Below are 25,762 nucleotides of genomic sequence, written 5' to 3' on the forward strand. Positions count from 1 at the left end.
CCAACTTCGATGCTTAAGCTGTTTGTCTAAAATAGACAAGTCATCTTCAAAACATCTTTTTAAAAAATGTATCTCATTTTGAGAAATACAAATTATATATTGGTGCTAACTGTGCTGGCTTTGATATGGATGCTTTTCCCCCACAAAAATTAAACATATACGTAATTATTACCAGTCATTAGATGGACAAATCGATGCCAGAAAGTTCACTGTCGAAACTGGTATCGCCGATACTCTTCAAACAAAATCCAAAATAATATCTCGGCTTTTAACTCAGGCTAGACAAATTCGACTGTGATGTTTGGTCTTGAGAAATAACGAACTCTTACCGAAAGTGTAGAACAACCTATTGATAACTTCATCCCTGGAAGTCAATATTATGTGTAGTCAGATAACTTAATGCTGTAGTTTAAACTTACGGCATTGTTAATAATACAGCTTTCAAACTTGCTATATCCAATAATCAAATTTCTTCGTTTCTTGGTAACATTGTAATATATTTCGTCGATCTGTCATTGATCGAATGACTACCATAATCCTCAAAGTGTACTTGTTTGCTTCAGACATGAAAGTTTAAATAATTATTACTCGAGGAACAAATCGCTGAAATTTATTATCGCGTTGAACGCCGAGAAGTAGAAATATGACTTCGGGCGCATCAAGTAGGGGCCAGGTGAGAGCGGACCATCCGCCAATCATGGACAAGTTTGAATCTCTTCAATCCTTATTCATAGGTTTTAAACACATAAAAATATAAATGTCAAATGATTGTAAGTAATTGGCATCCTGTGGTCAGTAATGCATTATGCGATCAGTGAATTAACTCGTTTTCGATGACTACGAATATCGGAATTTGCTTCACGGTGTTATTCTCTCAATCACTGCCCTGTTATTAGAGCTTTTATTCAGTGGCCAGATTTGTCTCACACAATAAATTCACCCACTCTTACTTGGCTTAACGAAGGCTCTCCCTGCCTACGCGGGACCACAAAATTGACCACCGATTTAGCTGTCTCGATACTTGGAAGAAGTTATACAACATTGAATCGCACCGATGTGAACCAGTATTGTACTTTGAAATCCCCAAATACAGCAACGCTGGTAATTGACGTTTGGGAGCTGCGTAAAAGATGCTTTAAAACGGGAAAAGAAACTTGAAGCTTTCACTTTTTCGGATCCTTCGCACGTCAGGTTGGTGATTGGTTGGTGACATGTTTTCCACCCAACTGAGCTTTAGCAACTTCTTTATGTACATTAGGTATAGTATTTTCAATTTGTATTTCTAATTCGAATGACTATAATACTTGAATAGAGCTTAACATTTCCTGGTGTAATTTTGACGTCATTAGCAGCATAGGTTATAGAGGTTTATTTTAGTTCACATAAGAATATAAACTGAACGGACATTTGATTGGAAGTATTTTCATTGGAATGCTGTTCTTTTCCCATATGTGTCTTCATGAAATAACGTCCTAAATGTTTGTAGCTCTGAAATCACTTAAATGTTTTCGTTTTTCTTCTGTAATACAGAAACTTTAACTTCTCAGCTAATCGATATAAGGAACAGTGGCTGAGTATTGAGCAAGTAGAGCAGTCCCGTAAATTGGTTTTGTAATTAGGATCAAAATCAATGCGTAACTAGTTTGGAACCGATGTGATGCAGCTGAACTTTGTCACAGAGCTTAAAAGCAAGAAGTACCATAAGGGCAGTAAACGTTGTATTGAATCATAAATTGTAAGATTGCGCAACATAAATAATATTAACAATTCTTCATAACAAGCTTCAGAAATCCATAGATCTGGCTGACTGATCTTCTAGATAAAGTATACCAGATACACTATTAGAAATTTAGCCCAGTTTTAGGCAGCTTCGTACTATATTCTACCCGAGTATCGCTCTCCGAGAACACGCGCGTATATTCCTCAAATTCTGATTTCACCTAGTCTTCTTCCAATCATTTCCAGTCCTAAAAATTGTACCAAACCTCTTTCCCATCTTCTCTTTGCCTTCAAAAACTCTTTAAAACTTGTTTTATGATCATATTTTTTCATTAGTTCTTAAATGATTTATCTTCCTAATTATGTTCTTATTGAGAGGCAAGACATATTATTCAGTAGCCAAATATTAAGACCAAATATAGCCAAATACATATTATTCAGTAGCCAGTTGGCTGTCAATTGAGTGTTAGAATCTAACGAACCTACCCTGGCAAACTCCCTTTAGTTTATGTGTAGAATAGATAAAAGCATTGCCTTCGAAAATATCTTTTGCATGCTGGCTAATCATTTTAACAGAAATTTCAATTAAGTTCCAAATTACCCAGATTGGAAATTCAATACTTTTATAATTATAGAACAATTTTATATCATGGACTGAGGGTGTGTTAAAACAAACTATAAATTTAAGCTAAGCCATTCTGTAAAATATTGGGTGGTATCACAACAAATGAAAATCTCAAAAATAGTCACTGTAGATGTTTCCTACCTTTGCACAAGTAGTCTGAAATCCAAGTTCAAGTTTATTACAAAAACAAATGCAGAATAATTTTGGAAAATTGTTGTCATTCAAAGGAACCCTTGGTGATGTAACCTGGATTATGCACTTTACAGCTTTCACTGTATGAAATTAAATTTATCTTCTCATATATATTCTGCATTAAATTAGATAGTTTCATGTTCTGAAAATCAGTTTCCTTAAGGATTCCCTAGGGCTAATGTAGATTTCCAAATCAATTAATTAAAATTATTAATATTTTCATTGAAATAAAGACAGGATTGGGTTCAAGACTAATTTTATACCTTCCTTGATTGTACACTTTGACAACAGAGACTAAAAGTTAGATGAGTTCTAAATTTTGCCTTCCATTCCCCTAAACCTCTACTCTAAGTAATGTGGGAAAATGGTTCTTTATGGGAAAATGGTAGAACATTGTTTTCTATTTCTTCCTTTCTTTATCTTCACTCTGAGTTTAAAACTAATTGACACACTTGAATGATGTGTATCTTGATGAAGGGTCTCAGCCCGAAACATCGACTGTTTACTCCTTTTCATAGATGCTGCCTGACCTGCTGAGTCTCTCCTGCATTTTATGTGTGTTGCTTGGACTTGCAACATCTGCAGATTTATACTTGAGTGAGTAGTTTGACAATTCCACACAATTTTAATGGTATATTTTTGGAGAAAAGCCACAAAACAGACATTCTAGAAAACTAAGCAACATACTCAAAATACTGGAGGAACAGCAGGTCAGGCAGCAACTATGAAAATGAACAAACAGTCAACACTTTGGGCTGAGACCCATCTTCAGCGCTGAAAGAATTAAGTTTTGAACTTTGAAAAGTTGAAAATTTAGAATACAGCCTATCATTTTGAAGTTCCAATAACACTAGCACGTATTCATAATTAATTTAACATGAATCATTATAGGATGGATACAATATAGAAGAGATATCCAACTCACTCACATTATCTTAATCACAGGTTCCAATGGTGAATGGAACAGATACACAGTATCTTTTTTTTACAACTTAATGCATGCTCTAGTGATGAAAAATTATATAAGATTTTACATTAGAATGTCTGCATACTCAAGAATTCAAGACATACCACTGTCTGAAAACTGCATCAAAAGAATGTGTAGGTACCTACACTTTCCAGATGTTCTGCAAGGAAATTGTACAACATTTCCTGGAATTGCAATTTAATGTTAGAATATTTCCACATACTTAGAGTATTCAAAATTTCATGTAAATTTATTATCAACGTACCTCTGTGTTGCTATCTACTACCTTGAGATTTGTTTTCTTGTAGGTATTTTAAGGAAAAAAAGAAATAGAGTTTCACAATAAAACTGTATAGTACGTAAACAAAGACTGACAAACAAGCAGTGTGCAAAAGTCAAACTGTGCAAACAAAACTAAATAATACTGAAAACAGGGGTTGTAAAGAGTCCTTGAAAGCGAGTCTGTAGATGGTAGAATCGGTTCAGAGCAGTGGTGAATGAAGTTGTCCCTGCTGGTTGAGGAGCCTGAAGGTTGTAGGGTAATAACTGTTCCTGAACCTGGTGGTGGGAGACCCAAGGCTTCTGTACCTCCTGGTACTATCAAGAAGACAAAATAGCTTGGATGGTGGGGGTCTTTGATGGTGGATGCTGATGTCTTGTGGCAGTGCTCCAGGTAAATGTACTCAATAGTGCAGAGGGCTTCACTTGTGATGGACTAGGCCGTATCCATCACTTTTTGTAGCCTTTTCTCAGTTTGCTTTCATTTTAATAAATAGCATTCAAGTAAAAAGCCATAGCTATGTAGCCATGGCTACAAAATAGCAGCAAAACAGAATAATTTGTGTAATTATAGTAATATAAATTAAACTATTTTCCCTATCCTCTCACCTGCTGAAAACATTGATAGAGTTAAGGAGATTATTGATTGGATGTTAAAGTAGGTGCAACTGGGAATCCCTAGAAAAGTGCTAGCTTTGATGAGCTCAGTATTCAAGACTACTTCGAGAAAGAGATGGAAAATTTGGATTTGTATATTGAAACATTTTACTCTTGCAATGTGTAATCTAATAGAAAATAAGTATTAGTTGAGATTCTAACTGTGATCCTGCTTTCATCCTTCATTTTGTTTCTCATTTGACTGACCATATTCTTGATGGCACAATGGGAATAAAACAAACATGCCAGTTTTGTGCCTACCAGAACATGGGATGATGGTTTAACTCTACCAACCTGTATATTGTTGTTTCACTGAGATCTGGCAGACCCCTCTGACAGAGTCATCAGACCTACTGGACAACATAATACTTTGGAGAAGATTTTACCTTCTTTAATCTGTGAAACAAATCCAAATTTTCCATCTCTTTCTCGAAGTAGTCTTGAATACTGAGCTCATCAAAGCTAGCAATCCACTTTTCTAGGGATTCCCAGTTGCACCTACTTTAACATCCAATCAATAATCTCCTTAACTCTATCAAATACTTATTTCTATTCGAGTGTACACAGCATATACATATCAGACACTGCTAATCTCTACTGTCACGTTCTCCTTCGGGTGTACTAATAACGCCGAATTCAACGTCGAGATAAACCACAGTCAATGAAACCAGATCGCAGTAAGATTAACCATTTACTGTTCACTCTTCACATTAACATATGGTGAAAACTGTTGATAAAACAATACAAGATTGATACAGTATTTGTTCCTTCCTTAATATCACATTTCAATTGTAAATACTTGTAAAGGTGACTATAACTACATTACACTAAGGTGCAGTATACAGGCAGAGGTTACCTGCGCCAGTGACTACTTTAAATACACTTCAATGCAAACTATCCGCAACTCTTTAACTAACGAAAACATAAACACTATCGACCGTCGTTACTTTTAACAGGATCGGCATTAACATCTTAGTTCAATATATCGATTATCTATTAACTTACAGCGTTGCTCTCACTGTGATTTCTAATGCTTGCAAAACAACTTCTGCTCAGGTGTGCCTCGTGGTGAGCCCCCGCCCTCGCGTTAATTTCAAACCGGTACTTTCCCACAAGACGCGGCGAAACCGGATGTGACGTCATCGCATGCTGATATATTTTACATGCAATGAATATACTTTAAACACTTATAATTCTAACTAGAAAATACTATCAAATGAATTACTAAGCGAAAATATTATAAACTAAATAACTGTCGTAAAGACAGCACACTCCCCGCTTGACCTTCGTAAGGTCACAATGAACAGAATACAAAACTTAGTCTCTTAATCAGTCATTGGGTAGAAGTAGAATAACTTCTGTAACTGACCTTTCGTAAATTTTCACATAGCCTTGGTCGGTAGTCTTCAATTCGATCTTCCTGACATGTCCATCCCCGCTAGGGAATGTAGCAGTGATTCTGGCCATTGGCCAGCTGTTGCGGGCGATTTGCTTGTCCCTGAGCAGGACTAAGTCTCCAACTTGAAGATTCCTGCGGGGTTCTGTCCACCTTTGTCTCTGTTGCAACAAAGGTAGATATTTTTGTCTCCAGCGAGACCAGAGCTGATTTGCCAGAGCCTGGACTTGTCTCCATTGCTTTGTGTACAAATCCTCGTCTGAGAAGCCTCCTGGTGGAGGGGGAGCTCCTGCCTTCTGCGTAAGGAGCATTGATGGCGAAAGTATGAAGGGGTTTTCTGGGTCAGAAGACACAGGTAGGAGTGGTTGTGCATTTATAATGGCTGTGACCTCTGCCATTAGGGTGCACAGTACCTCGTGGGTCAATCGGGTGCGTTGCTGCATCTCAGGTTTCCTTTTCCGGGTTTTCCGTAAGGACATGAACTGCTTGACCGCTTGCTCTTTGTTATTTGGCAAGCGCTGGCGTGGTTCTCTGAAGGGTAGTGGGGCGACCCAATTATTTGCTTCATCCCTGAAGACTTTGGTGTCCATCATTTTTAAGAAGAAGACGTCTTGAGCTGATGGAGCAAGTTTATTGTCATACTTCGTTTGAGCGAAGACTGACTGGCCCAGCGACTCGTCGCTTGCCTCGCGCTTGTTAACGCCTTGTTGTGCTTCCTTGATATACATGGAACTTGTGCAGGGTTGAAAAATCGAATGGCGGCCACTCTCTAGCACATTGGTCTTGAGTGTGTCAACCGTCGGTTTGTGTACGTCACCGAGACACACCTCTCCTATCACCACCCAGCCCAGATCCAGACGTTGCGTGAAGGGGGCGTCGAGTGGTCCATTGACCTGCTGCCTAACCTTGTGTACCTGGATAACATCTCTTCCTAATAGCAGGAGTATTTCCGCTTTTGGATCCAGTTCTGGGATGTGTTTGGCGATGTGGTGGAGATGTGGCTGGTGTAGCACCGCACTTGGTGTCGGGATCTCAGTGCGGTTATTCATGATTTCATTGCACTCTAAGAGCGGAGGGAGACAGATGACGACTTTACCATCCAGGGACTCGATCTGGATGCCTTCTGCCTTCCTTCCTTGGGTTTCCATGTTGCCTGAGCAAGTTTTGAGGTAGTATGGGAACTGCTCACTCTCAATGTTGAACAATTTAAAGAACTCTGGACTGACTAGTGAGCGATTGCTCTGATCGTCCAGAATCACATAGGCTTTGATGGCCTTGTCTTTGGCTCCTTTAGGGTACACCTTAGTGAGGCAGATCTTGGAACAAGAACGACTTGACTGAGCTTGACCGCAAACTTCTGTGCAGTTCGTGCTGACAGCTGTTGACCTAGAGTGAGCCTCTCCCTCCCCGCCGTCCTGTTGTGGGGGTGAAGGAACATCGTCGGTTTGCGGTGACAGGCCGGGATGCATGGCCCCGACGTGATCCGTGCTATCACATTCCGGACACTTCACGGCGATCGTACACTCTCTGGCGAGATGAGAGGTTGAGGAACAGCATCTAAAACATATTCTTTTCTCTTTGAGAAGGGCCGTCCTCTCTGCAAGGGGTTTTTCCCTAAACATTCTGCATCCTTTGAGGGGGTGAGGTTTGTTATGCAATGGACAATACTTGCTAGGGTCGTTGTTAGTTGTAAGGGCTTTGGTCTTGAGCACTGACACGGGTTTATCAATGTTGAAAACATTCGAAGAGGACCCACCTGGCTTGGTGTAAATCGTACTGCTTCCTGGGCCCGCGAGGCTAGGGTCGTTTCGCTTCTTTGCCTCCCAGCACAAGAACCTAGTGAGGAGTTTAAAGGGAGGAAATCGATCATCGTTGTTTACCTTGTATTCTAAAGCAACGGACAGCCACCTGTCCTGCAGCCTGAATGGAAGTTTGTCCACGACTTGTCTAATCCCGGTTGGAGTATCTAGGTATACTAGACCAGCTGAGTAGCCATCTTCTTTGGCGCCTTGGATCTCCATGAGTAAATCTCCGAATTCTCTTAACTTAACATGATCTTTGGCTGACACCTTAGGAAAGTTTTCCAGACGTCAATATAGCGCCGCTTCAATAATTTCGGGGGCCCCATAGCCCTCCCGAAGTCTCTCCCACGCTTTGCTTAAAGCTAGCTCGGGTTTGTTGATGTACACTGAACGTATGCGTCTCACCTGGTCGCGTGATTCTTTCCCCAGCCATTTCACCATAAGGTCCAACTTTTGGGTTGCACTGAGCTGGACTCCGTCGATCGCGTTGGTGAATGTGGAGTACCATGCACGGTAATTTTCAGGTTTATCGTCAAACTGGTACAGTCCCGAAGTGATGAGATCCCGTCGTGCTAAATACTGCATCGTGGGATCAGCTGTAAGCGGCATGCGGGCTGGAGAAGTACATTGGCGCCTATATGACTGAGAGCGTACGTTTCTCATGGAATTTGCCGTCCTGGATTCGACCTCTGCATCTCTTCGCATCAAACTTTGTAAGTTTGGTGTCGAGAAGTATCGGTTGTCAGCTCTTTCATTCTTGACTTCATCACGGAGTCGCGAGGGTAAATTTTCTTCCTCGTATGGATGTGATGGAATCGTGCCTCTCTGAGGTTCCTCGTAGCTGGGGAAGTTATCGAATACGTATGGAGAGGAGAGACGAGCCTGCCTGTCTATTTGAGATTGTATATAGTCGCTTGTGCGTTCCAGTCTGGTCTTTTCTAAAGTAGATCTTACTTCGGTCAGATCATACGTCCCTTCAGCTTCTTCTATGTACTCTGCTTCTGCCTTGGCAGCTTCTTCTTCTCTTTCTAGCTGCAGTACTTGCAACTCTGTCGATATTTTTGCCATTTCCAACTGGGTTTCGGCTTCTCTGGCGGCCGCTTCACTTTGTCTGGCGGCCTTTTCTTTCTGGATTTCGGCTTCTCTGGTGGCCTGTTCCATTTTCAAAACTGCTTCTTGTCTGGCGTAACGCAGTCGCACCCTGGCGGCTTCTGCCTTGGCTCTTGCCTGGGTGGACTTACTTGATGTCGCTCTACTGCCCTTGTCGCTGGGCGCCATCGACTTGATGCTGGATCGAGCTGACATTGCAGCACTTGAAACACCTGATAATACCGCTTTTTCACTGTCACGTTTTCCTTCGGGTGTACTAATAACGCCGAATTCAACGTCGAGATAAACCACAGTCAATGAAACCAGATCGCAGTAAGATTAACCATTTACTGTTCACTCTTCACCTTAACATATGGTGAAAACTGTTGATAAAACAATACAAGATTGATACAGTATTTGTTCCTTCCTTAATAGCACATTTCAATTGTAAATACTTGCAAAGGTGACTATAACTACATTACACTAAGGTGCAGTATACAGGCAGAGGTTACCTGCGCCAGTGACTACTTTAAATACACTTCAATGCAAACTATCCGCAACTCTTTAACTAACGAAAACATAAACACTATCGACCGTTGTTACTTTTAACAGGATCGGCGTTAACATCTTAGTTCAATATATCGATTATCTATTAACTTACAGCGTTGCTCTCACTGTGATTTCTAATGCTTGCAAAACAACTTCTGCTCAGGTGTGCCTCGTGGTGAGCCCCCACCCTCGCGTTAATTTCAAACCGGTACTTTCCCACAAGACGCGGTGAAACCGGATGTGACGTCATCGCATGCCAATATATTTTACATGCAATGAATATACTTTAAACACTTATAATTCTAACTAGAAAATACTATCAAATGAATTACTAAGCGAAAATATTATAAACTAAATAACTGTCGTAAAGACAGCACATCTACGTTTCCTCTTTCAGGGGTTTGCTTGCAGTGCACCCCTTATGTTTTCATCGCTGGTGGAGACAGCTTGTCTAGCCAGCAGCTCTGACAGTTCATACACTCCGTGGTCAATTCCCTGAGTTTGGGAGTCCACAGTGATCCCTGCAAAGACTGTTTTTGTGATAGGGCATATGCGTAACACAAGGCCTGATCAGATATTTTCGAATGGACACTTTTGGATGTTAGGCCAGAGTAAATAAATCTGTTGATTTTTTTTACCTCCTCCCTATCCTGAGGTCTTAAAGTACTAATGTAGGATAATGTAACTTAGCACAGTCTTAACACTCCTGTACAGCTGGACAGAACAACATACACAGATTTTTCCACTTGTTCACTTTGAAACTTTATATATAATTACTATTACCTCCATTTGATATTTATTGAATTGAGTTTTATTGCTTACATTGGAGTGGGGAGGGAAAGAATGGAATTATGTAACTATTCTACAAATAATAAACTGAGTGTATCAAGCTGATACTTGAATAGAATTACTTGAAAGAATTATAGATTCTTCTAAAATTGTTAATAGGAACCATCCTATGACTTTCATTTGTGGTAGCAGAAACAACACTTTTGCAAGTGAATCAGAGAGACAAAATGCAATTGATTTAAAAGAAACCATGTCTGCACATCTATGAGATGAATCAATTGGTCATGGGTTTTCAATTATAAGCTGTGGTTAGCACACTGTTCTATGCGGAGTGCAGAATGACTCCTGAAGGATAATGAGGGTATTGTTGACAACTTTGATGATGGTTCTCTTATTCACCACATCAGTTCCCTTGGCCACCACCACGTGGACAACCACAAAGAACTATTGCCAATGAAACTTACACACGCAAAGTATTCTGACAAACCTGAGAAATAGTTTTGCTATATATTTTAATCACTTTTTTAGATGCTATTAATCAACATTCTACAATGATCTTTTAAGTTGCATTCCAAAATACATCTCTGCTGTAAAATACATTTGATGATTAAATACAATATATTTGTGAAGGAAAATAATCATGAAAAATGGTTACAAAAGAAAAGGATTACAGTAATTACATTGTGCATTATTAACTGTTACAGGTAAAAAAAAACCAGGTAACTTTGCTTTGGAAGCTGAGTTTTCCTGTTACCATGGAACAGAAACAGACCTTTTGGCTGATCAAGTCTGTGCCAAACCATTAATCTGCATGGTCTCATTGACTATAGCCCTCCATACCACTCTCATCCATGTATATATCCATTTTTTTCTTAAATGTTGAAATCGACCGCACATCCACCACTTTGGAAGTCTTCCTCGCTGTTCACTATACCCCAATCTTGGTGTCATCCACAAATTTGCTGATACAGTTTACCACATTATCATCCAGGTCAACACCAATAGACCTAGCACTAGCAAGTCTTCCCACTAGGATGTTAGTCCCCTTCCAGTTCAGGTGCAAATGACCTCTTCTGTATAGGTCGCACCTACCTGGAAGTGAGCCCAATCGTGTAAAAATCCCTGGCTGCTCACTCTCCCACTTAAGAAGACTGTAGACTCGACCTGAGATGTCCCTGACCCTGGCATCCGGGAGGCAACAAATCATCTGGGAACCTTGATCTCATTCACAGAACCTACTTTCTGGTCTCCTAACCAACAAGTCCCCTATCAGCGCAGCTCGCCTCTCCACCACCCCTCCCCTTCCCTCTGAGCCACAGGGCCACTCAGTGCCTGAGACCTGCTTGCTGTGGCTTCTCCCAGGTAGGTCCTCCAGCCCCCAGAAGTATCCAAAGTGGTATACTTATTATTGAGGGGAACATCCATATTGGTACTCTGCATTAGCTGCCTATTCCCTTTCCCTCTTTTGATAATCATCCAGGTTCCTGTCCCCTGCGACTTCGGGGTGACTACCTCAAAGTTCTTGTCCTTGGATTATGCGTATTCCTATTGAGACAAAGTACAAATATTGAAGAAAATTAACTTCATAGTCTTACCATCCATCCTAGCAGGAATTCAAGTAATTTAGTCAAGCAACCGTTATTCACTTCTAAATGATGACCATGTAATTCAGCAGGCTAGAAGACCGCCAACCACTCTGCTCCTCACCTTTGAGCAGACTACATTCAGGAATTGCCAGAAAGCATTTAGGACAGGAACCTTCAGATGACTTTTCCCAACATAACTCACAGCTCCAGAGGCCAATTGTATTAAATCAAACCACAGTGAACAGCATCTCCATCAAAATGAGGATCAAAATGAAGTAGCTGGATTCAGGATAATATACCATATGGACTTAAAGTTGGATATAGAATAAGGATTTGGAATAAATAGCTGACTCATGTCAGAAGGGACTGGATTTTGGACCCCAGCTATTCAAGATCTGTTTGGCTGGGGAACAAAACGTCTGTTCTCAAGCTTGCCAATGATATTAAAACAGATGGGATTGTGAGTATGGTGGAGGATATAGAATAAAATGTGGTAAAATGTGAGCCCATTCACCCCGATGCACAACAGGAAAATATCTGTTAAACGGTGATGAACAGTGTAGAGCTCAGGTGAGGAAGAGCTTCTTCTCCCAGAGAGTTGTGGAGGTGTGGAATGCACTTCCTCGGAAGACGGTGGAGGCCAATTCTCTGGATGCTTTCAAGAAGGAGCTAGATAGATATCTGATGGATAGGGGAATCAAGGGATATGGGGACAAGGCAGGGACTGGGTATTGATAGTGAATGATCAGCCATGATCTCAGAATGGCGGTGCAGACTCGAGGGGCCAAATGGTCTACTTCTGCTCCTATTGTCTACTGTCTATTGTCTATTGTATGCTTATAGACAGGTCATTGAAGGTGAACCTAGCAATCAAGAGGGGGTAATAGTAATATAATATAATGGTCTTTAATACAAAAAGGTTTATAATTGCATGAGTCAGGGAGTTTTATTGCAATTGTACTGGATCTTATTGAAATTTCATCAGGAGCATTGTAAATCTCCTCACCTAAGAACAAATGTATTTACCTTAAGGGGACCGCCCAAAATGTCGACTGTATTTTTTCCCCATAGATGCTGCCTGGCCTGCTGAGTTCCTCCAGCATTGTATGTGGGTTGTTTGGATTTCCAGCATCTGCAGTTTCTCTCTTGTTTGTGCAGCAATTATTCAGTAGACTTGTTTCAGGTGTGGTAGATTTTCCACATGAGAGATTGAGCAGTTGGACCGTAATGTGTAAATTAGAACAATACTTCTCTCCTAAATGTGCTTTAAAGTTCAGGAGTATAAGGTGAGACCTCAACAAAACTTTGAAAATTCTGAATTGCTTGACAAGCAAGATACAAGAAAGATATTCCCTCCAACTGAGGAATCTGCAGGTTTTTGACACAATATGAGAGTAAGGAAAATATGGAAGATAAATATAAATAATTAGGGGGGGTCAAAGGAAGCTGGAATGACACTGAAGTGGAAGATCAGACATGATCTTGATAAATAGCAGAATAGACTAAAGTTTGTATGGTTAGAGGTACAGAAGTCTTGGGTTCCACATCACCAGTTCAGGAACTGTTATTACCCATCAATTATCAGGCACCCGATTCCAGTGGGGGTAACTTCAATTGCCACTACTCTGAACCGATTTTACGATCTACGACTCACTGTCAAGGACTCGTTACACTCATGTTTCCAGCATTATTTTTATTTGCACAGATTGTCTTCTTTTGCACATTGGTGTTATATAGATATCGATATAGTTTTGTAAAATAATATTTAATTTTTTCCCTGTATATGCCAGCAAGAAAATTAATTTCAGGGCAGTATACGGAAACATATATTACTTTGATAAGAAATTGACTTTGAACTTTGCTTCTATTTCTTATCTCTTTAAGTTAGTTTTGTTTCCACCCCACCCACCACATACACCCAAAATGAGTAAAAACATTTTATTTTTACATATTCAATCAAACCCTTCAGAAATTTAAAGAGACCTCCAGCATATTCAGCCCTTGCTGACAGTAGTAATATCTGCAACATCACTGTAGTTTTTATTGCATTATTTCCACTGCTTCTACATCTTTTTTATAATATGTAAATAACTATAATTCTACCCATCTACCAAAATGTGCTTTGAAGAATTCTGTACATTGAATGCAATTTCTCTTTATTTGTATTCCTTTAGAATTGAATCCCAATGGTAGCTTTTCTTTTCTATGGCCCTTTTAAACCTGTTGTCTTGCTTTTAATAGCCGTCGAACCTGTACTCCTACATATCATTGCCCTGCTGCTCAATATAGACTATTATCTTCTGAGTGAAAAGAGCAGCTCATACTGATTGACAACAGAACTTCCTTTCTTCTCCTTCATCCATATCTAGCTTTAACTTCAATGTTAGAAACAGTTAAATAATTATCATGGGAGAATGGAATCAGACATTAACAAATACATTATAATGGAAACAAATTTTGTAAGAAACTATGGGAGAATTGTTGTCATGAATGTTATTGTTTATTACTCTCCTGAGCAAGTCAGCAGAATGAGAATCACTTGCAGGGCATGTAATCTGTGAGAAAAGAACAATGATGTTGAGGTTTCCATGATATCTCACTTGTAATCACAGAATTACTCCTTCATATAACAGTTCACCAACATTCTTCGACCTGTAAAGGACCTCTGCTCTACCCTATTAAAACAAGCATTCAAACTTAGTGATTGCATTTATTATATAACAAGTGAAGTAATGCATTAGATTCAGACAGAACATGTGGCTGTGTTTGACATGAACATTAGGGTTTTAAAAGCACTGCCTACATATTTGTGGTGAAAAAAAAAAAATCAGTATTATGCTTGGGCTCTTATTTTGCTGCTGATCTATTTTTGTTAAGACTTCAATTGCATTGAAACACAGCAACAAGATTCTTTAATTATTTCCAAGGCAATGCACTTAAGCAATTTACATGCTGAGACTTTAAACTGACAGACTGAATATTCCAGACTCTTTGTGACTTGGCTCCAAATTTACCAAGTCACATGACTCTGCTGTCCAATAACATCAGATTATGAACAAACACATGAATACAGAGGAAACAGTATATATAGAAACACAGAAAATAGGTGCAGGAGTAAGCCATTCGGCCCTTCGAGCCTGCACCACCATTCAGTATGGTCATGGCTGATCATCCAACTCAGAACCCTGTAAACCCTATACCATGTAAAGATACCCCTCCATTTTGAATAATGCTGCATATTGCATCAGAAATTCACTGTAACATTATTTAAACATAATAAATAAATGCTGTATCTAAATGTCTAAAAGTGTTCATAATTGAAACAGCTACAAAACAGAACATTTGCAACATTCCAGAGCAATTGCAAGGAAGATACATAAGTGATAGTTTGTTGGAGCACAAACAAAGCTGAACATAACAAATATATGAAAATAAGAAAAATACACAAAACGTAAGAAGTGAGAAAAGGGAAGATGAAGAAAACAGTGAAGGGAGGAGAATGGGTAGAAAAATGGAAATGGGGAAAGAAGAGAAAAGTTAGAAGATGAGAAGCATGAAGTTATTAAAGTGTGCAATCAGGAGTAGTTAGACTAAAGAGAAAATTAAAATAAGTACAAACTGTATGGTAGGAAAGGGAGTATGAAATATTGGAATATTCAATATGGCCCTAAATAACAACCTAGTAAGGATTCCCTGGAAATGCCCAGCCAGCTGGCATGAAGCTATATACACAAACCACAGTTGTTGTTTGAACCACCGTCTATAATGAACCCATACTCAAGAAAATGGATTTAGACAACTGCAGGAAAGTGATAATTAGCAAAATATTTTCTCCACTAAAATATTATTTTAGCCCTGATAAAAAAAAGGTAAGTTTTAAAATAGAGTGAGGTAACAAGGTCCCATGTGAATGTAAGCTGTAATTTCAAATGCTCAGGTGTCAAAAATAGATTTTCTAAACCTCATCATCCATTCAATCCTGCATCTAACTTTTCATTAGTCAAAATATCTCATCAACAATTTTCATTCCACTTGGTGTACTGTCTGCATTCTGATGATTGTCTTTCATAGCATTTACTGCCAGTTTCCCATAGACCAATTGCAAATCTACTGACCTGTTTGAAATCCTTGAAAGTCATTTTATCCTCATCACTCTAATTTGGACTAGGGAATTCGAGCTTGGCCTCGGAATTTTTATGAATTAATCCACTATTACATCCTGTTGAAATCTTTCAGAATCAACATTTTCATGATGGCATTTCTTTAAAGGAGCTGGATGAAGTGATGATAACATCAGGAACTGATTCACAGAGATGCCGGACTATTTTACTTCGAATTAAAATTATGTCAGTGCTAAATATGCTTTTTCTTAGCTGTATATGAAAGCATTGGAACTTAGCAATTAGGTATTTGAGAATAGGAATTATAGACTGTTAAAGTACTATTTGACAAGTGTAAATCAAACCCTTCAGGAGCATTTACATCAGCAACATATGGTAGAAGAAGCAAGTAATGCAATCAATTGTAAAAGTATAAAGAAGTTCTTAATATCTAAAATAATGGTGCAGTTGTTATTTAACATGCATCAATCGTTGTTACATCTTTGCTCTATGAAACAAAGCACAGGTTTCTTGTCCTACCTCTTTCATTCGAAGAGAATGAACATTGGGAAACCAAGCAACTAAGTTGAGTTTGCCGTCTTACTGTACTGCCGATTTAATGGTTGACTCCAGAGTTGACCAGCTAAGGTGTGGCTGCTGAGCAACTGATTTTTCTTGCCAGAAAGCCAATGGGAACATAAAGAAATTGGATGAAAATGCCAAATAAAGATCTTTTTTAAAACAATGACTTTTTAAATGGAGATACACAAAGCCTTCTTTTCAAAGACATGTTTGTCTCATGTTGTTATTCAGCTCCTCTCTGGGACCTAAACCATGAAATGCACATAGCACCACTTTTTAGATATATCCTAAAGTAAACTTCAACCTTTTTCACCTCTTTATTTTCAGGTCATGAAAATAGTCTAAAAATTGCAAAGATGCCCCAGGAATAGCAAAACAGCAGAACAATGCACAGGCTTAGTCAGTATAGGAAAACTTTTATACCGAGTAGCCGAATGACATAAACTGAAACGTCTTTGTAGCCTTTACATCATATTTAATGTTCAAAATGATTGTTGTGGTGTGGTTACTGAAGATAAATATTAAGCCTATATCTTTTAATATACACATCTCTCTGGGTGTTGTTTTATTTCTAGCAAGTTACAGATGACAGGGCTAATGTAATGATGCTGAAAAGTGTTTTTAAAATGATTCAGAGCAGAAACAGGCAACTTATCTGTCTAATTATGAACGAGCTGTGGTATAGTTGGTTTCACTTTCCTGGGACAAGAGGGCTGTCCTATCATAAGTAGCTAAAGGAACTATTCTTCAGAGTTTAGAAGAGGTGATCTGACTGAAACATAAAGATTCTAAAGGGATGTGACAGGATAGATGTTGAGATGTTTTCATTAGTGGGAGAATCCCAGACAAAGTGACAAAATCTTCAATAGTTTGAAGAAGAGGAGGACTGTTAGCCTCAAGCCCTAGCTAATACTCATTTAGCAACTGCAAAAATCAATATTTGGCCATTATCACATTACTGCTTATGAGAGTGTGCTATGCACAAATTGGCTCCCATGATTCCTACAAAATAAAACAACTTAGGACCTTTTGAAAGGGGTCAGGCCTACACAGGCAGGCAACCCAAAGTCTCCAGTTAATGGCAGTCACCTGCCACACATTACCTGCAGTCTATTTAACCCCAACTCTCATCCATAGTCCTTGCTCACCAATTAGCTGCTCTTAATCTTCAGTTACCATGATGCCTATTATGTTTAGCATCTGTTGTCTCTTGTTTTGTGGCCCCTCCTGGCTTGTTATTTTGTAGTCTGTTATTAAAGTTATCATTCACTGCTGAATTACTTCCACTGCTCTGCTTTTTGGTCAAGCCTCCTCTACATTTCCTGACAGGATGAGTGAACTTAAATAATAGACGGCTAAATAACAAACCGCAAAAGGGACCACAAAACAAGAGACTAAGTACATTAGGCAACAAAGTAACTGAAGGCTAGGAGCAACTAGTTGAGACCGGCTGGGTCAAAGTGCGAACAAGGACTGTGGATGAGACTGGGGTTAAGTAGGCTGCAGATGATGGGTCTGAAATGAGTGACAGATGAGCTGGGTGGCGGCTGGGAGGCGCCTGCCTGTGTAGGCCTGGCAAAAGGAAGTGAATGCCACTATTTGAATGCAAAAGTTTGACAGTAACATTTTGTGAGCGGTTTGATTCACAGAAGCAATCATGAGCTGATTAGCACGGAGATTAAAATGTAAGCTCTCAAGTACCTACTATAGTGATATCGCAATAATAATCAGCAGTGCTTCATCCACAAGATTACTGCAGTAGGCTACATTACTGTGAGGGAAAACCATCAGAGTAATTTCAGCAACACATTCCTTAGTACTCTTTGTGAATTGTTGTTTCAATTTGTGAAATCCTAAACTCTATTTAGAAGAAAGAAAACCACTGCTACAAGCTGAACTTCACTACTTGGAAGTAAAAATAAAAAAAGTTACAAATCCTGGCAAGACCACTTGGAATGTATTATGCTACTTAATCCAAAAATGAGATTGAATGTGTAGATCCTCTCAATAAAGTCAGCCCACTTCTATATCCATAACACTCTTTCTTACCTTAGCCCATCAATTGCAGAACCCACAGGCAGAGCTTTTGTTGCCAGCAAATTTGTTTGATCTGCTTCACTCTGACTTGCCTCAGACAGACAGACAGACATACTTTATTGATCCCGAGGGGAAACCATGGGCTCACCCAGCCCATGTTGGAAAAACCGTCCTCATCCACGAATGAGCTGCAGAATTCTGTACTACACCTGTATTATCGCCAATTCTCTTTCTGAGGACATCTGACCATTGCCCCTCAGTACCTCCAAATCAAATACCACTTTCTCTAATCTCCTCCATCCAAAGAACCATCTACTGTCTGTCCCAAACTCAAGGGCACAAAAAAACTGTACTCTTCATTTTCCATCTGAACAGAGTTATACTCTGCTGCACCCTGCACCCTCACTTGGGAAGCAAGTACAACTTGAAATCCATTTTAACAGAATGAAGGGCTGAATGGTCTCCTGTGCTATAAAATTTCACAATTCAATTATCTCTGGTTTCTAGGATGGCTGCCTCTGCACATTACCAGGAGTGCCCAACTAAGGCCTCGCCACCTTCCTGCTTTAACAGTTTGCTCAAAGCCTATGATTTTTGACATTTGTTTCATGGCCTTCATATTATACACAGGATCTTTTTGTTTTGAATTGCCTTGGCGATCTTTCCTCCCTTAAAACCATTGCTATACAAAGTCTAGTTGTAAATTGGTACATTATTGTCACTTATACCAATATACATTGAAATTATTATCATTCATGCAGATTAATTTTAACAGTGGATTAAGATTGTACAAGTTAAAATACTGTAACAGAGTGCAGAATAAAGTGTTACATTTACAGAGAAAGTACAGTGCAGGTTGTGAGATGAAGAGTTCATCTTATACTTCTGAACTCTTCAATAGCCTTATAACCAGGCACTTCTTGAGCTTGGTTATACATGTCTCTAGGCTTTTGTATCTTCTGCCCAATGGGAGGGGGAGAGGACAAAATGCTTGGGGTGAATGGGGTCCTGGTGAAGGGTCTCAGTCCAAATCATCAACAGTTTACTCTTTTCCATTGATGCTGCCTGGCCGGTTGAGTTCCTCCAGAATTCTGTGTGTTTCTTTGATTAAGTTTACTTAGGCAGCAAAAAGAATAGAGAGGGAGAATGTGAAGGGGAAGCTGGTTTCTGTGATGTGCTGAACTGTGTCCATCATTCTCTGCAGCTTGGATAGAGCAGGTGCAATCCCAAGCCCTGGTGCATCCAGATTGGATGCTTTCTGGGAGCATTAATAAAAAGTAGCGAGGGTCAAAGAGAACGCTCCAGATTTTGTCTGCCTCCTATATAAAGTTCATTCCTTGAACTTTGAACCTCTCAACCATGTTCACCTCAGTACCTCCGCCCCCTTCCTGAAGTCGTAACCTTCTCTGTAATTGTAAGGCTGGCATTTCACGCGGTTGCAAAAACAAACAGGAAGATGACTAAGGAAAACACGCATACACATAGGATCTTCCGATATTGCAGAAAAACTGCATTTTTAAATTATTAGATTCAGATCTCGGATTTGGGGCACGGTGATGTTTTCAATTACTGTATTCGCCGAACTGCTTACTAATAAAACAGTGATTTAAGACCTTCATCAACTCGTGAAATAGTCACGTAATTCCAGGAACAGAACGCATTCACTTGGGAAATTGTCGGCAAGTAATAACGAGATGATTTACAGCGATAATCGAATTCCCACTTTTACATGATCTTTACATTTAACGAAACTGACAAGAAACTGGGAGCAGAAAAAACCAAGGATACGACACCCTTCCTACTTTCGAGACGACGCGCAGATTTCCCGTAAAACGGATTACTCATCCTGCGCTGAGCCCTTTTTCACGTGACGCGACTGCAGCCCAGTGAAGGCATCGTATCGATCCGGAGGCAAGGCCGGGAACGAATGTTGTCATGGATCAAATCGAAAATAACAAATAAAGCATTAAAATGCAACAAGGAACGATGTCACGGGGTGCGTGCGTGCTGTAATCGAACAGATGGACTTTGCAAACGTTCATTAGACAGTTTTACAGATGGGGGGGGGGGGGGAACCAGTAAAACATTGGCTTACTTTAGAAAAATCTAAAGATCCAGATTTAATGGCGAATGATGTAACTCCACTCAGAATAATATTTCGGTGTTCATCAGCACAGGATTCAGAGATTCCACGTTTATATGTGAATATTATTACTGAAAATTTTATATCAATATAAAATTATCTTTGTTTCTTTCAAGGTGTACTGGTATTAACTGCTACCAGTAAGATTACATCAGAAGCTTGCTGACTCACTGTTTGTGTTTCCACGTGGTATTGACATAAACCGAAACTGTGAAATATCAGATGACTTTTACGCCTCTGATTAATCTCTCAAGAGTAAACAATTTAACGGTGAGATGAGTATGTGTTCTAATGGTGCTTCAGGAATATTCTGGAAATAAGAGAATATGAAAATGTTGGAAACAAGTTTGACGATAATTGTTTCAATGTTGCAATGACAGAGGGAGCATGTGTTTTGAATTACGTGGTGAACGTTGAAAACAGACTCCTGTTATTTATGATACCAGAGACAGTATTCGCCTTAGATCGAGTATGTGCAAAGTATTCATGGCAAGGACTTGCATTCTGGATATAACATAATCCAATGTTTTTTTAAATCATTGGAGGTGAGCATTATGGGAAGATCAGTGTTTATTGCCCTTGTATGATTATTTTTCCAAAACCAGACTTTATTTGACTTAAGAAAAACTGAGTCACACACACACACACACACACACACACACACACACACACACACAGACGCACGCACATGCATACACAGTGTGTGCATTTTGTGTGTAACTCTGGATTTCCAGCATCTGCAGAATCTCTTACACTTATGATTTACTGAGCCCTGCTTTCAACTCATTGAATGGAGTTTCACGGTGCTTGGGTATGTGTAGTTGGTTGCAGGATTTTGGCCAAATAGCTAATTTCATGTTGTGACTTGGAAGGGAACTTTATTGTGGCGATATTAGTCATAGAGTCACAGAAAAATACAGCACACAAACAGGCCATTCATCCCATCCAGTCTGTGCTACACCATTTAAACTGCCTACTCCTGTTGACATGCATCCAGACCATAGCTTTCCATGCCCTGTACCTATAGAAACTTAAATTAAGCATTGAAATCAAGCTCGTATACTCTACTTGCGCTTGAATCTCATTCCACACTTTCATGACTCTCTGAGTGAAGAAATTTCCTTCATGTTCCCTTTAAACTTTTCAACTTTCACCCTTAACCCATGACATCTAATTGTGATCCCACCTAACCTCAGTGGAAAAAGCCTGCTTGCATTTATCCTATCTTTACCCCTCATAATTTTGTATGCCCCTATCAAATCTCCCCTTAATCTTCTATGTTCCAAGGAATAAACTCCTAACTTATTAATTCTTTCCTTTTAACTCAGATCCTTCAGACCTGGCGACATCTTTGTAAATTTTCTCTGTACTCTTTCACCCTTATGTACCTCTTTCCTGTAGGTAGTTGACCAAAACTGCACACAATACTCCAAATTAGACTTCACTAATGTCTTATACAACTTCAACATAATATCACATCCTTTGTTCTCAGTAGTTTGATTTATAAAGGCCAGTGTGCCAAAAACTTTCTTTATGATCTTATCTATCTGTGCTGCCACTTTCAATGAATTATGGCCCTGTATTCCCAGATCCCTTTGTTCTACCACACCTCTTTGTGCCCTACCATTCACTATGTAAGACCAAGCCAGGTTGGTCCTCCCAAAGGCCAACACCTCACACTTGTCTGCATTAAATTCCATCTGCTATTTTTCAGTCCATTTGTCCAGCTGGTCCAGGTCCCACTGCAAGGTATGATAGCTTTCCTTGCTGAACACTACACCCCCAATCTTGGTGACACCTGCCAGTTTGGTGATCCAGTTAACCACATTGTTATCCAGATCATTGATATAGATGACAACCGATCCCTGTGGCACTTCACTAATCACAGGCCTCCAGTCAGAGAGGCAACCATCCACTATCACTCTCTGACTTCTTCCACAAAGTCAATGTCTAATCCAATTTACTACAATCTTGAACACCAATTGACCGAATCTTCTTAACCAACCTCCTATGTGGGACTTTGTCAAATGCCTTGCTAAAGTCCATGTAGACAATTTCTACTACCGTGCCTTCATCAGATTTCCTGGTAACTTCCTCCATAAGGTAGGTCATGCATGAAGCCATGCTGACTATCCCTAATCAGCCCATGTGTACCCAAATACTCATATATCCAGTCCCTTAGAATATCCTCCCATAACTTTCCCACTACTGATGTCAGGCTCTCCTGCCTATAATTTCCTGGTTTATTTTTAGAGCCTTTTTAAACCAGTGGAACAACACTAACTACTCTCCAATCTGCTACTACCTCACCTGTCACTAAGGATGATTTAAATACCTTTGCTACCTTCAGTTTCTGCACTTGCCTCCCATAGGGTCTTAGTGAATACCTTGGGATTTATGTACCCTAATTTCAAGACAGCAAACGCATCCTTTGTAATCTGTATAGGTTCATGACCTCGCTGCTGTTTTACCTCACTTGAATAGACTCTCTGTCCATTTCCCAAGTAAATATAGATGCAAAAATATACAACTTAAGATCTCCCCCTCTCTTTTGTCTCCATGCATAGATTAGCATTCTGATCTTCCAGAGGACCAATTTTGTCCCTTGTAATTCTTTAGCTCTCAACATATCTGCAGAATTCCTTAGGATTCTCCTTCATCTTGTCTACTAGGGCAAACTCATACAGTACCTTCTTTCAACCCCCCTGATTTCTTGCTTAAGTGTTCTCATGTATTTCTTATGTTACTCAAGTATCTCATTTGTTCCTACTTGCCTATACCTTTTTTTACTGAGCCAGGGCCTCAAAATCTCTAGAAAACCAAGGTTCCCTAAACCTGTTATATTATTCAGACAGGCACATGCAAGCTTTGTACTCTCAAAATTTTACTTTCGAAGGCCTTCCTCTTATGAAGTACACCTTTACTAAAAACCAGGCTGCCCAATCCACACTTGCAAGATCCTTTCTGATACCATCAAAATTGGACTTTATCCAATTTAGAATCTCAACCCACGGACCAGACCTATCCTTTTCCGTATTTACCTTTCATGTTTCATGGCATTATGATCACCAGATGCAAAGTGTTCCCCTACACAAACTTTTGTCACTCCTGTCTGATCAAATATCACACACACACTCTTGTTGGGACTTCTATGTACTGATTAAGAAAACTTTCCTGAATACATTTTACATATTTTATGCCATCTGGTCCTTTTGTAGTATGGGAGTCTAGTCAAAATATGGAAAGTTAAAATCAATTAATGTGGCAACCTCATGTTTCTTGCAACAGTCTGCAATTTCTCTCTATATATATTTGTTCCTCTACATTCCATGGACTGTTGGGTGGTCTATAATATAGACCAATTAATGCAGACATACCTTTCTTATTGCTCAGTTCTGCACATAAAGCCTCACTAGACAGTCTCTCCGATCTGTCCTGACTGAGCACTGCCATGACATTCTCCCCAACTCGTAAAGCCACCCCTCCCCATTTAATCCTTCTTGTTCTGTTGTGTCCTAAACAACGTCCAACAGCTGTTGTTGGGAAAGTGCTGGAATCCATTATTAACTGGTAATTACAATATATTTGAAAAATTGAAGGAAACAAACCAACAATCAACCTAATTTGAAGAGAAGTGGGGTTTGAAAGATTTAATCATGTTCTTTGAGGATACAACAAACAGAGTGAATAAAAGGGAATCAGTAGAACATAGAACATGGAACATCACAACACAGTAAAGGCCTGTCAATCTAATGTTTCTCACCCACATAGCTCTCCATTCTTTTTCATCCATATGCCCTTCTAAGAGTTTTTTAAATGTCCCAAATGTACCTGCCTCTACATCCAGCCCCAGTTCCACTTATCACTCTCTGTATAAAATAAACTACCTCTGACATTTCCCTATATGTTCCTCCAACCACCTTACAATTATGCCCTTACAATTATGCCCTCTCATACTAGGTGTAGTGTATTTGGTGTTTCACTTGACTTTTGATAAGGTGACACCTATAAGGTTACTGCACAAAATGGCCTGGGTGATCAATTGACATAAATAACAGAAAACAGGGAGTCAGGATGAATGGGTCATTTTCAGATTGGCAGACAATACAAAGTTGGGTGCAATAGGAAACAGTGCAGGGACTTCAACTATTTATAATCAATATTAATAACTAGAATGAAGAGACTAGGTGTCCTGCAGCAAATTTGCTGATAATACAAATAGGTAGGTTACTAAACTACGAGGAGGCTATAAGGAGCCTACAAATGGGCATCAAAAGGGGGTTAAGTCGGGGGTTAAGAAGTTGGTAGCTGGAGAATAAATGTAGGAAGATTGAATTAACTAACTAAATCTAAGAAACAAACCTCGGGGTTGTATATGGTGTCATACAGTATATATACTTTGATAATAAACTTACTTTGAACTTATTCCACTTTGGAAGGAATGATGAAAAAAAGCACAAATTATTTTTTAAATAGAATTTGTTACAATATGAAGTGATCTGGTGCCCTGATACATGAAATAAAAAAGGCAGCAAATAATCAGAAGGGATAGTGGAATGTTGACCGTTGTTGTAGGAGATTTAGAACATAAAATTAGGAAGGTATTGGCACAACTTTGGAGAGAACACTGACTAAGTAACTCCTGGTGTTACATACAGTTTTGATTTCTCTTATTTACATTGGAGACAATATAGAGTAGGTTAATTAAATTGAATCCTAGGATCAGGGCATTGATATTTAAGGAAAGATGGGAAAGGTTGCACCTAAATTCACTGAAATATTGAAAAATAAGGAGCTTTCTTACTGAAATATATAAGATTCTGAGAACAATAACAGGCGGGTGTTGAGAGTATGTTTGCCCTAAAACCAGGGACACAGGTTAAACATTAGGGAACATTCATTTCTGGAGTTTAGAAGAATGACGGTGGATCTCATTGAAACCTATCAAATGTTGAAAGGCCTAGATAGAGTGAATGTTAAGAGGATGTTTCCTTTGGAGGGAGAGTCTCGGAACAGAGGGCATTGTCTCAAAACAGAAGCATGTCCATTTAGAACAGAGATGAGGAGAGTGGTGAATTTGTGGAATTCATTGCCACAGATAGCTGTGGAGGGAGGGTCTCTGAATGCATTTAAGGCAAAGATTGATAAGTTCACGATTAGTCAAGCTGTGAAAGGTTGTGGAGAGAAGGCTGGAGAATGGGGTTAAGAGGGAAATGAATCAGCCACAATGAAATAGTGGAGCAGACAAAA

General features: G+C 39.4%; 1 protein-coding gene across 1 annotated transcript in view; it reads left to right on the top strand.

Moving 5' to 3' along the window:
• The first annotated feature begins 931 nt into the window (after positions 1–931).
• The window catches only part of pacc1 (proton activated chloride channel 1), a 133,050-nt gene continuing 108,219 nt past the window's right edge, over positions 932–25,762 (top strand). The window contains exon 1 of the mRNA XM_059985870.1: positions 932–1,191. The gene's annotated coding sequence lies outside the window, so the exon portion shown is untranslated. The remainder of the gene's footprint in view (positions 1,192–25,762) is intronic.

This window comes from Hypanus sabinus, chromosome 12 (assembly GCF_030144855.1).
Source record: "Hypanus sabinus isolate sHypSab1 chromosome 12, sHypSab1.hap1, whole genome shotgun sequence".
NCBI lineage: Eukaryota > Metazoa > Chordata > Chondrichthyes > Myliobatiformes > Dasyatidae > Hypanus > Hypanus sabinus.